At 38.5% G+C, this 12,580-nt stretch overlaps 1 protein-coding gene across 1 annotated transcript in view; it reads right to left on the reverse strand.

The window, feature by feature from the left end:
- dcc (DCC netrin 1 receptor) overlaps nt 1–12,580 on the reverse strand; it is a 400,188-nt gene that overhangs the window by 102,100 nt on the left and 285,508 nt on the right. The gene's annotated exons all lie outside the window — the stretch shown is intronic.

Consider the following 12,580-nt stretch of genomic DNA (forward strand, 5'->3'; position numbering starts at 1 on the left):
CTGTGTAGAACAGGGCAAATCGGCTTGGAACAACGTGGTCCCGTTCTCCGCCAGCAGGTGCAGGGAAAAGAGAGAGATAGAGAGAGTGAGAAAGGGGGTGAGAAAGCAGTGGCTAGGCCTGAGAAATTACTTTTCAGAATTTCGGAGCACGGCTTTAACAAGTTCTTTCCGCTTGAGTGTTCACAGCGTTTAAAGCGGACGTCTACAGATGGCCGTTTTTTTCAGGTGTTATTTTTGTTTTTTTCTCTTTTGTTTTTTTTTTTTCCCTTCCATTTCATCGAGTGCTCTGTTAGTCAAGCAGTTGCCTCCGATAGTGTCAGTACCAGCTAAACAGTGTTGACTGCTGTCAAAACACTCTTTGAGTTCATTCATCATCCACCGACAAAAAAGGGAAAAAAAAGAAAAAACATTCACCCACACCCGAATCTACAGACGCCACGGAACAAAAGCGATGCATAAAATTTGGTTTCACAGCACAATCTGAGACGTCTACAGCTTAATCCACACCTGAACAGATCAAAGGGAGCGCAGAAGGACTTTTGGGAAGTTTTTGGAATGCTACAGTCGCATAAAGCCATTTCCAAGGTTGACCGGAAAACTGAACTTTTTGCCTTGTTGGTGGTCATGATAAACATGATTGATCATATATCATGTAGCCTCTTTCTGCAGTGATATTTTTAATTAATATAATCAATACTGTACAGACAATATTGTATCCCTGTAACTTTGTTATCAGATTAAATACCATATTAAAAAAAGTTTTTTAACTGTCAGATTTCTGTCAAATTTAATAGTCAATGTCCATTTTTTTAAGTTTAAATTCAGGTTAAAAACAATACATATATTTTATTTTACCTCTACTTTTTAACTCTTATTTTGGTAAAACACTGTATGTCAGAATAATGAGTCAAACTAGTTAAAGTGTTGAATTACACTAAAAGGCAGTTTTTGTAAGAAATGAAATGACTGTCATTTTACAGACTTTTACCATCATTGAGAAAACATACTTTTACTGTTAATTAACAGGTTTTGTGGCTACTGAAGTATTTACATTTACAACTTTATTTTATTTTATTTTTATAATACAGGACATTGCTGTCTCTCTGCGCATGAAATGATGTGTTGGGCTGCTAGCGAGCAATGAGGGCCGAATGGAGGAGGGATGCTATTCACATTTCTCCATATAGACAACCATGCTGAGATAAAATGGACACAACTGCAGCTTTCTTAATGCACAACTAAATACAAAATAGTGTTTAAACAGAATGAAAGCACTTCCATAAACACTGACTTCCAATACAAGTGGAAATTGCATTTGACTGCTGTGAAAAGGGGTTAAAAGACAATATTCTTGTTTGTCGTACATTGTTAGAAATAAAGGTTCAGTGCAGGTAATTTTTTCTGTCATCAAGGTACAAACAATGTAAATACAGAACAGTAAAATAAAAGCCTGGAGATGAGACGGGGTGTGTGGAGTCAGTACAGCTTAGAGAATATCATTATGGTTCAGTTATGTTCTCTGACTAAAGGTACTAAGATGTACCCTTGAGGGTTCCACCCCAGTGACAAGAGGGGAACTGCCCCAGAGACAGTTTAGTACCTTTTTCTGAGAGTGTAATCTTAACTCTAAAACTTCCTCTGAGTTTTAATTACATCATAATAATAAATATAAATGATTTTTCCTTATGATCCCACCCCCACCTACCATCAAGAGAAAACACTCAGCGATCTGAGAGACCCTCCCTGATACCATTTCACTCAACGTCTTATGGAACTCAAGGAAGTGCATTATGAAATGCTAAGCCTGAAGTCCATGTGTAGTTATGCATGTGTGTGGTTATGCATCCAAAACCCAACCAAATAGCATTAAAACCATCCCACTCAAAGATAATCTTGGCCCCACCAAGAGTGAGTCTAAGCTTTTGTTTCTCTATGGGAAAAATGAATGGTGTTTGTCCTTATTTGGTCACAAAGCCAACTGCAAACTGAGGTAGGGCTTCAGTGGTCCCACAGTGGTCCCTTTTCAGTAGATGGGGGTTGATAAACTGTACAGAAGAGCTACAGTTTTAAGTGCACCTGTATGGGAGGTGTTTCTGATAAACTGGTATATCACAATATAATAATCATATTCAGCATGACGTGTACATGACAAAGAGCCTAAAATCTGAATATGCACAAAAAGCTTAACTGAACATAAAAGTTTCAGTAACAGACTGCTGCTGTTACAGGAAAACGACAAAACCTTTGTATATGGCCTAATAAAAAACATTAAAATTTGATTAGGCAGCATCCAGGGTAAGACCCGGCTAATGTGCTCATAACGTTTGGGATGTTATGATCCAATTCTGCAACTAAAGGCAGTAAGAGAGTATATTTATGACAGTGTTGAGACATACAAAATAGAGGTAATGAGTTAATCCTTAGAAGTTTAGGGTTATTACTGTCATTTTTCAATCCTATTCGAATGTGGCTTAGTAATTATATATTTATTACATAGTAATTACATTGTAACAATACTATTTTATCAAATTCAATTCTTAATAACATTTCTCCTCTCCACATACATGCAAAAATGGAGTATGGCTAAGAATCTGCATTTTCCGTAGACTTGGAGTCAGAACTATAATATAGTCAGAACTATATATGTTTTTTTAAACAGCTATGATTATAATTAATACATAAAGTTACTATCACTGGACAATGACTGTTATAAAGATGAGATATAACACTTTTCTCTCTGAGGGTGTATTTTAAAGAGTTTGAAGATAAACTCTGAGTGAGTTTTCGCTTTAAACCTTTAAGCCATGACAACTTTCAGCACTGTTCTTCATCGGCAGAGTGAAGGGCAGTTAGCATTAAAGCTTAAAGCCACCTGAGACCGCCTTGTCCCTGCAATCGCTATTGACAACCAAATTTGACACTGCAGTCAGCCAACTGTGTACGTGTGTTCATCCCTGCAGGCCTGTTGCTTAGACTGCAAAGCTTGTTTGGTGCTGGACAGAAAATGACCTCAGCTCAGTCTCTCTGGACATCAACTCTATCAGTACCTGCTCACACTCCAAGCTAAGGAGTCTGTGCTTGTGTCTGACTGAGAGAGCTCATCTTAAAGTATTGAGTATCTAATATTTCTCACTTTGAGATTGATGTGAGAACATTATAAGAATATTCAACTTATTTCTAAATGTTCATATTTATTTTAAGCTATTCTGTCTACGGAAGCTCTTATTAAACCAGCAGTTTGCTTGTTTTGGCCATTACTTTTTGAAATAAGTGAAATTATCTGCATTACTTCTCATAATAAAAACAGCATCTGCATTTTTTCTTGAAGTAACCAAAATTATTTGCACTATTTCTTCAAATAAGCAAAACTATCTGCATAATTTCTTTAAATAAGCAAAATTATCTTCTTTATTTTTTAGAAAAAAAGGCAAAATCTAGAAATAAGTGATCTTATAATATTCTTACAACAATTTCATAATAAATAATTTAAGATATATTACTATAAATCTTATATTTCTTATAAAGCTTATATAGTGTATACAGACATAACACTACTATGTAAATACTTCCTCTGGTCACAGCAGTTTATTCTTTTTTATTTTTTATATTTTATTTTCAATGTATTTTTAATACACTTTCACATCATACCAGAAGCATCAAATCAGTGAAGGCTGAATGATTTCTGTGAAACAAAAATACATATCTGTAATCTTTTTTGTTTATTAATAATCACCACGCTTGCTGTATTTAAACTCGGCAAGTATTGCAGTACTTCTATTTCATCGTTTAGAAAAAAAGTTGTAAAAATCATGATCTGCCTCATTGACAATTGTCCAATTAGGATTTTTTTTCTCATTAGTATCTCAGTAGATACAGCCAAGTGAGCTTTCCCATTGGCTAAGACTTCAGAAGCTGAACTGAAGGCCTAATGTGTCAGATTAACTCCCAATATAATTATTTTTTTAAAGGTTGGGACCAATTTTGTGAGAAAAAATGTCCCTCTAGTCCTTCTGGAAGACGTGAATAATATCCAGAGTCCAACCAGTTGTCATAAATAGAAAACAGCAGCAGCTCTATGTCAGGACGCTTTACCAAGTCACTGTAAAACTTGAACAAGCTAAACTTAAATGTTAACATCTATTACAAGCTTCAATTAAAGCATGGACTGTGTTTTACAAGCTTCAGATGTCCACGTTGAACCAAGAACAGTCAAAAAGGTTGATGTAAATTATAGTTAGCTGCCAAAATACTACTAGAATCCCATAGGGGTGCTAGCTGAAGTCAGTATAATGGTAGAGGTGGGCTTTTTGTCTCATATTTAGCCAAGTTTTCACATTTGTTTCCCAAACTGGAGGCCTAGCTCTAAGGCTACATTCACATTACAAGCCTCATCGCTCAAATCTGATAAACAATATGATCTGTGCAAAGATTTTTAGCACATTCACAAATATATCACTGCTCTCGGAACAAATCCTTGTATCTCCATTTTTTTGTCAATTTTCAGGTTTTGACATACATTGAAAACGCCTACTGCCCTTTACATTGTTTGGGATTTTCTTGATGAATGGACTAAAAGGAGTGCCCCAAAATTACCTGGAAAAACGTCTGGTTCCATTGACTTACATTAAAAGTACAGCATGTTTTTCCTTCTCCTGTAAAGTTAGCATTTTGGAAATATGAGGTTTTGTTTCAACAGCAGCGATATAGAAATTGTGCACTAAAATTGGCAAAAATACACCATATTTTAGTTTCTTCCCTGCAGTGGACGTGTTTACTTATTTACACTTCAAAAAATCAAACACAACAATTTGCATACAACTGTAAGCAGTGCAGAAAAATGACTATAATTACTCTAAACATCTTAGGTTAAAGGTGACAATGTTCTTATCACAATCTGGGAACTATTTCTACATATGAAAAGCAAGAAAATGATGCAATTAGAGGTTTGTTCAAATGTGCACTAATATCTCTTGCAGTGAGAGTTACAGTCAGGTGCAGTGCGGTGGGCTTTGTCAGCCTTTCTTCATCATTTTCTTGATCTGAATCTTTCACTATTCGTGCGATTTTACATGCTCCGTGGTTTTGGAGTGAGTAGGCTGGCGAGATATTTAGCGTCCACCTGTTGCAGCGGTGATCTGCCGCCCACACGCTTCCAAAAGTTTCTTCGCATCTGATGTTTGTCCTTCAAAACACAGACAGTACTGTATGCTGTATTGCTTTTAACCTGCCCTCTTTGTTCTCTCTCTCTCGTTTATTTCTGTCTCTCAGCTCCACTGCACTCCCACTCTGTATCAATACTGCACAGCAGCTTCGATTTCAACTTTTTCATCCATGAAACATTATGTAAACGCACAGCATCCATAAAGAGCAACAAAAAACCTCCTCTCGGCTCCATCTTGGCCTGAGATTGATCTTCACGCTGGCAGTTACTCTGTTAACAGGGCGCTGAAACTCTCAATGATGGTCTGAATCTGCAGTCACAGGTGTGGGTGTTAAAGGAGGGGTGGGGGAACGTGTCCCCTTCAGTGGATGGAGTGGAATAAACTGTTCCTTCCACTTATTCACTCTCGATACATCCAGACTTTGCCCTTTCACAGTGTGTCGTGGTTGATTTTGGTTAGGAAATTTGACCCAAAATGTGTTTTTTTTAAATCATTCGTTTTTTAAACAGCTATGGATTAAACAGAGAGAGGTTGTTTGGTTTAAATCCACATTTTTCCATCACGTCTTTAGAAAACTGTGCACAGACCCATGGGAAATGCAGTCTGTATACCGTTGCTATGATATCCCAAGTGATTGGTAGGCCATCACTATGGTATCCCAGGTGGTTCCTGGGGTGGGTGTTACTAGGTCAGTGACATGTTATCCCGGGTGGTTGCTAAGGTCCATTTAGGTGGTTCACACACATAATTATATATTTATATACAAAACCTCATATATCAGATTTTTCAGCTTTTTTATATCATTTGAAAATACCTGTTTGCCTTTACATTGTATGTAAATTCCATGATGAATGGACCAAAAGAAATGGCCCAAAATTACTTGGACAAAAGTCTGGTTCCATTGACTTACAATAAAAGTAAAGTAGGTTTTTTCCCTCTCCTGTAAAATTAGCATTTTGAAGATGATTTGGACGAGGTTTTGTTCCAACAACTGCGATATATACCCAAAACAATACTGAGAACAAATATTTTCGGTACATTATTTTTTATTTAACTCCTTCTTGTTGAAATTATTTATTTTTTATATAAAAAAAATGATTAACCCCTTAAAATCTCAGGTTTATTTTATACTAAGGCTTATTATTCAGCAACTACAGGGACTTCAATGCAAACTGGCTGAGCTATTCTTAGGTTATAGAGGCGTGTAATAAACCTTTGGGCCTGCTGGTGGGCCCTGGCCATTTAAGAAGTAAAGAAAATATCTTTAGCTCTCGAATTCAAAAATGTTCAATCTAAATTATTAATATTTGCATAATTGGTAATATTTGATGAAATCTCACGAGTAAAATGTGTACGTAAGTTACACTGCATACTGATTCCAACCATCTGGTACCCTCATAGCGTGGTACAGAACATCAGCAGATGATACCCACCACAGAAATAACACCACTCTTTACATGCGCAGGAGTTCTACCAGCTATTATAATTCGCGCCGACCGGCATGAAGGTTCTGAGAGATTATGGTTAGGGCCATTTGTGTCAACACAGATGTAGTGGCCTACATTCTCCTGCGCGGCCGTGCCTGCCTCTTCTGCTCTTTTATAGGGGCAATCCATCTGATTCCATCTATTAATAACCTCTCCCCTAGGTAGAAAATGATACACAAATAGACAGTTTCATTTTCCAGTGACAAATGAAAATGTTTTCTTTCTAAAACGTGCCCTCCCTAAGCATGATGCATGGTTCGATTGTCGGGCCACAGAATGGATCTGCTGCACCTGGGGAAAAAAGGCCTCTGGCCTGGTGGTTATAAGGTTCACTAATATTCTTTTTTTCACTTGCCTTTTCTTCTACCACCTAAATCTCTACATTTCCTAAGATTACAGCACTGCACGTCAAAAAAATGAGCAATACAACATAAACAGTCTACAGAATGGCTGCTAGTATGATTTCTAGCTATGCTAATGTCCTTTTGTCCATTTGTATAGATAACAGTATGCCATACAGTGTTAGAAACCACATAAGCAAGACTATTTGAGATTATTTAACAACTCGACACAGTTTAAGGCACAGTTTTAATGTATGACGATCAGTTCAGTTAGCACTAATGATAATTGCTAATCATAAGCTTTTAGTACATGCTCGCTACATTAGCCTCTAAGATCCAGTGCAAAACTCAAGAAGCAAACTTCAGACACCAAACATGTGTTGGCTGATTGACTACATTTAGGGTAAGTGATGAATTGGATAAATTCAATTTTAGGCCAAAGTATCATTTTAAGGCCTGGAAAACACAGTAGAATGATAATATGGTCTCATAATTGTATCATTATATGAATATTTGTTAAGATACATATATCAAAAATCAAAGAAAGTCATGTTATTTACCATCGAAAACAACCAGTGAACCTATAAGTGTCTTCTGAGTTTTTTATATGTAATGCTGATTCTGATAAAATAGAGTAAATCTGGAAAAAACAGTTTTTCTATGGGGACTATTTGGCCTCATAATGCCCTGCATGTACCTCTACACCATGATTCGCTTTTATAAAATACATTTTAGGCCAATATCTTCTCAAAACTATTGTAAAACAACGTCTCATACATTGTAACATAACCATTTCACGTAACATCTATTTCTGTGAGTTAGCTTTTAAAGGCTTTAAGCTTCTCAGACGTCTGGTTCCTATCACCACCACTGTGAACAACTCCGACTCTAGCATCTCCGGAATGGAGCATTTTGCATCAAACCACTCTGAATGACATTGTTTACGTCTTAAATATTCAATTACATGGAATAAATTAAGTGCAGTTTCCCTTTAAGAGAACATTTAAATTTAAATTTGAACATTTGCTTTAAGCCACAAACAGACATCAGTCCACTACCGGAGAATCTGGATGTAGCCGTTAGGCATTGTTCAGCATGCTGAGAGAGGCGGGATTCATCACTCATGCAAATTCATCCCCAGACAATGGAAACCCATTTTCTCACATAAACAACGCTTTATCGGCTGCCTCAGACGGAGCGCTTTCAGCGCGGCCTGAATGCCTGCTGCCTTTGTGCTCTTCCCCGCGTAGGGACCCTCGCTCACTGGAGAGAGAGAGACAGGGCAGGGAGGTTTAGAACGCAGCCCAATACGGTTCTAATCTAACGCTGCAGGAGCGCTAAGCTGAAGGAATTTCCACAACTCTTAAAAAATAAAGCTGCCAGAAAAGGGTTCTCTGGAGTGATGCCATGGAAGAACATCATTTTGGTTCCCTAAAGAACATTTCAATGGATGATTCTTTAAAGAGCCGTTTTCGGCTCCTGTAGCGTTCTCCTCCAAGCATGTTGAGCTGTCAAATGACACTGCGTTAACAGATACTTGGGCAAGTGAAAGTATCTTAAGTGTGGGCAATGTACATTACATGTTCAAAAGTATGTGGACAGCCCTCCTAATTATTGAGTTCAGGTGTTTCAGCCACACCCATTACTAACAGGTGTGTAAAAACAAACACATACCAATCTCCACAAACACTGGCAGCACAATAAGTCATACTGAAGAGCCCAGTGACTTTAAACAGGGCACAATCGTAGCATAATACTGTTGCCACTAAGTCAGCTCATAAAATTTCTGCCCTGCTAGGTCTGCCCTAGACAACTGTAAGTGCTATTATTGTGACATGGAAGCATCTTGGAGCAACAACAGTGCTGAAGCACTTGGTGTATACTTGGGCTTGGCCTCTTAGATCCATTGAAGTGTGCAAAGTTTTGGAATGGGAGATCCGATATGCTCATATGGTGTGATAGTCAGATATCCACATACAGTAGTATATAGTGGGTGTAGTATTTCTTTTTGTATTAGGAGATTTTATAACTTAATTCTAGACACTCTTACTTACAAGTGGCCTCATCAGGGCACTGACAGATAATTTTAAACTAAACAAAAATTTAGCATGTGCTATTATCTCAAAGTTTAAACACACCCATTCAAACGCAAATGCACAATTTTTATTTAGTTGCTAAATGTACTATATTGGGAAAACGAATACAACAAAACATTTGACTAGGGGTGCCCAAACATTCGCATACGGCTGAGTAAGCTTCATTTAAGATGCGGTCACTTTCCAACACATCAGTTTTTGCATGACATAAGGACTAGACAGTGTTGTGCTCTGTTGCAGGAGAAAAAAGGAGAGAGGGAACCACGTCCACGGGTAATTGTCCAGAAACAGTGTGACCAGCAGGCACTGATATCCTCTTTAAGAGCAGGGAGGAAATGTGATAGAAGTTATTGAGTGCCACAGATGACCTTACTCCCTCTATCTTCACTTTCCATCAGGGCAGGAGAGGAGAAAGTGGAGGACAGTCGAGAGGGTCAAGAGTGTTTATCCTTTTGGCATGAATTGAAGAGAGCAATGGTGTAACGTGTTACTTCAGTACGCTTTCCCACCCCCCAGGCCCGATTCCCTCAGCCAACGTCTTAGCCGAACCTGAATTCGCTCCTATTCATTTAGCCTGAGCTACACCTACACGCAGCCATTCACCTGCAGCACGGCCTCAGTCTGCAAGTCATTCCTGTCACTTTCACTGCCATAAGTCAGTGGAATGGCACTAGCTGAGAACTCATATTATTAGGTTGTCCAGCTGTGCTAGTGCTAATTTCAGGCATATTTTAAACCTTCACACAGCAGTTCGCTTCTGACTCACTCAATCTGCAGTCATTTCTGTGATGTTCATTGTCGTGTCTCAAGTTTTATGAATAAAAAAGACCTATTTTTAAGTAACAGTGCTATTTCCAAGCACTTCTTAGCCACACAACTCTTCACTTCCAAAATACATTTTAGGCCAAAATCGTCTCAAAACTATTGTAAAACAACATTTAATGCATGGTTCATAACCATTTCATGTAACATCTGTTTCGGTGAATTAGCTTTTAGAGGCTTTAAACTTCTCAGATGTCTGGTTCCTATCACCACCACTGTCAACAACTCTGACTCTAACTTCTCTGGAATGGAGCATTTTGCCTCAAATCACTCTGAATGACATTGTTTACATCTTAAATGTTCCATTACATGGAAAACATGCAGTTTCCCTTTAAGAGAACACTTGAATGTATTTTGAAGCAATACTGCTATTTACAAGCACTTCTTAGCCACACAACTGTTCAACTCCAACACAACCTCATTGGCAAAAAGTCTTCTGAAGAGCATTAGCCAGTCATTTCTGTGACCTTACTTGACAGAAGTCACAACTTTTCTGAATCGCATTTGCCAAAAACATATCCAACCATGTTTTCTGCTCAATCTCTTGACCCAGTGTTCAGTTCAGACACATTTCAGCCGAAGCTAAACCAACACGTAACCATTCTCCACTGACTCGACCTCATTCTGCAAGTCACTCCTGTGACTTTCACGGTCATAAGTCACAGATCGTCTGAACGGCATCAGCCGAGAACCTATCTGATTGCATGTTTTCCTCCGAACGTCTCGCGGTGGTGCTAATTTCAAGCACATTGTCTGAAAACAGCTCATCACGCAGTTGATTAAGGGAGCTGCTGCTAATTGCTGTCTTGGGGCTGATAATTGATGGTTCTCAGTGCAGCTGCCCCGCCACGTGAGCGAGGAGAAGAAGCAGCTGCTTCACTTCCTGCTAGCAGCCACAAGTGGACAGTAATCCATGCTACAGCTCACGATGCATCTGGCTCATCGTAAACAGATCATCACAGTCGTTCCCTGTGACCATCAGCATCACCGTTGTCATCATCGTGTCCACAGTTTGAATTTCAAGGACAAAAGAAGCCGAGGATGATGACATCACAGCGACTTGCACTCCACATATCTAATGCTGTGTAAACACTAACGCTTTGTACGTCACAGGAAGTCATATAAAAGATGCTGCTATGGCAACGTATGGCAATCATATCAAGCTGCAAAATTGTGAATACACTGGAGTTATTAGTTTATTTATGGTTTTCATTCATTCTTCTTTCAGCCGTATTTCAGTAAAGATGCTCATGCTGCTTTTTGGTACTAACAGCTTGATTTTCTCTGAATTCCATGCTGGTCTAAGCTGGTTTATGCTGGTCTAGTTCTAGTCTGGTGCTGGTTTAGCTGGTCACCCAGCTTGGTCATGCTGGTTGACCAGCATACCAGCATTCAAAACACAAAATACGCTGGTTTTGGTGACCAGCTATGCTAGTCTATGTTGTTTTTTCTAGCGGGGTTATTAGCTAGCTAGCTATAAAATTCTAAACTAATAGCACTCAACTTAGCATCTGCTGTGTTTTCTTCCTTCTGCAATAAATCGCTCTTCCTTACATGCTTTTCATTGCGTTGTAGTGATTTCTCTGATTTTAGATGAGCGTATGATGAATACTCCTGTAAATAAACTAAATACCAGTAATCTCGTACCAGTAACCACCTTAATTTCATGAATACATTAAATACCAGCAGCGGACCATGACTATTTGATCCACGTCTTCGATTTCGGGCCATAAATGTCAAAATTTGGTCAAAAAATGAGAAAAATCACCCTCATGACAATGCTAACTTTTGCTAGCTAGTATGTTAGCGCTAAGCTAAAACTGGTGTGCATTAGGATTGTATGGCTGTTCTGGATTAAATACAGATATCTGAAGCTTGTACAACACATTCCAGGTTTTGTTTGAAGCTTCTAACAGACATGAACAAATATTTTACCTTGTCTTACAGACTTACAGAGACACTTTCAGTAAAGAGTCCTAACTCAGAGCTGCCGCCACTGTTTTCCATTTCAAAACTACTACAGCATGTATTCACAGCCAGTGAGGTGTCTAGGACATCCAGAAGGTCTGAAGTGTTGTTTTGTCCACATAAAATTGGTCAGTTCATAATTCCACGGTCAGTTAATAATTATGCTGATAGACAATCTGGGATGTAAGGCCTTCAGTCCAGCACCTGAAGGCCTAAGCAACGGGAGGGCTTTGGAACAATTGTGAATTGGGCCATAGTTTAAGAGCTTTCGTCCACTTCTAGCGCTGGAGATTAACAACAAGGCCGATTGCACCTCATTTACATGGCTACAAACTTTATCTTAGAACCCCAGTAACTTTGATTCGCAGTTTGTGTCTGTTTCAATACAGCAGGACAAAAGCTGAGCAGCTTGCGTGTTAAATGACAGTCATGGTCAATTTCGTAAATACATTAACGAACCATGACTATTTGATCCATGTCTTCGGTTCGGGCCATAAATGTCAAAATTTGGTCAAAAATGAGAAAAATCACCTCTATGCCAATGCTAATTTTTGCTAGCTAGTATGTTAGCGCTAAGCTAACACTGGTGCGTATAAGGGTTGTATGGCTGTTCTGGATTAAATACAGATATTACTGTCAGTTCATCATTATGCTGATAGATAATCTGGGATGTAAGGCTTTTAGTCCAGCACCTGAAGGCCTAA

Source organism: Colossoma macropomum, unplaced genomic scaffold, assembly GCF_904425465.1.
Source record: "Colossoma macropomum unplaced genomic scaffold, Colossoma_macropomum, whole genome shotgun sequence".
Lineage (NCBI taxonomy): Eukaryota > Metazoa > Chordata > Actinopteri > Characiformes > Serrasalmidae > Colossoma > Colossoma macropomum.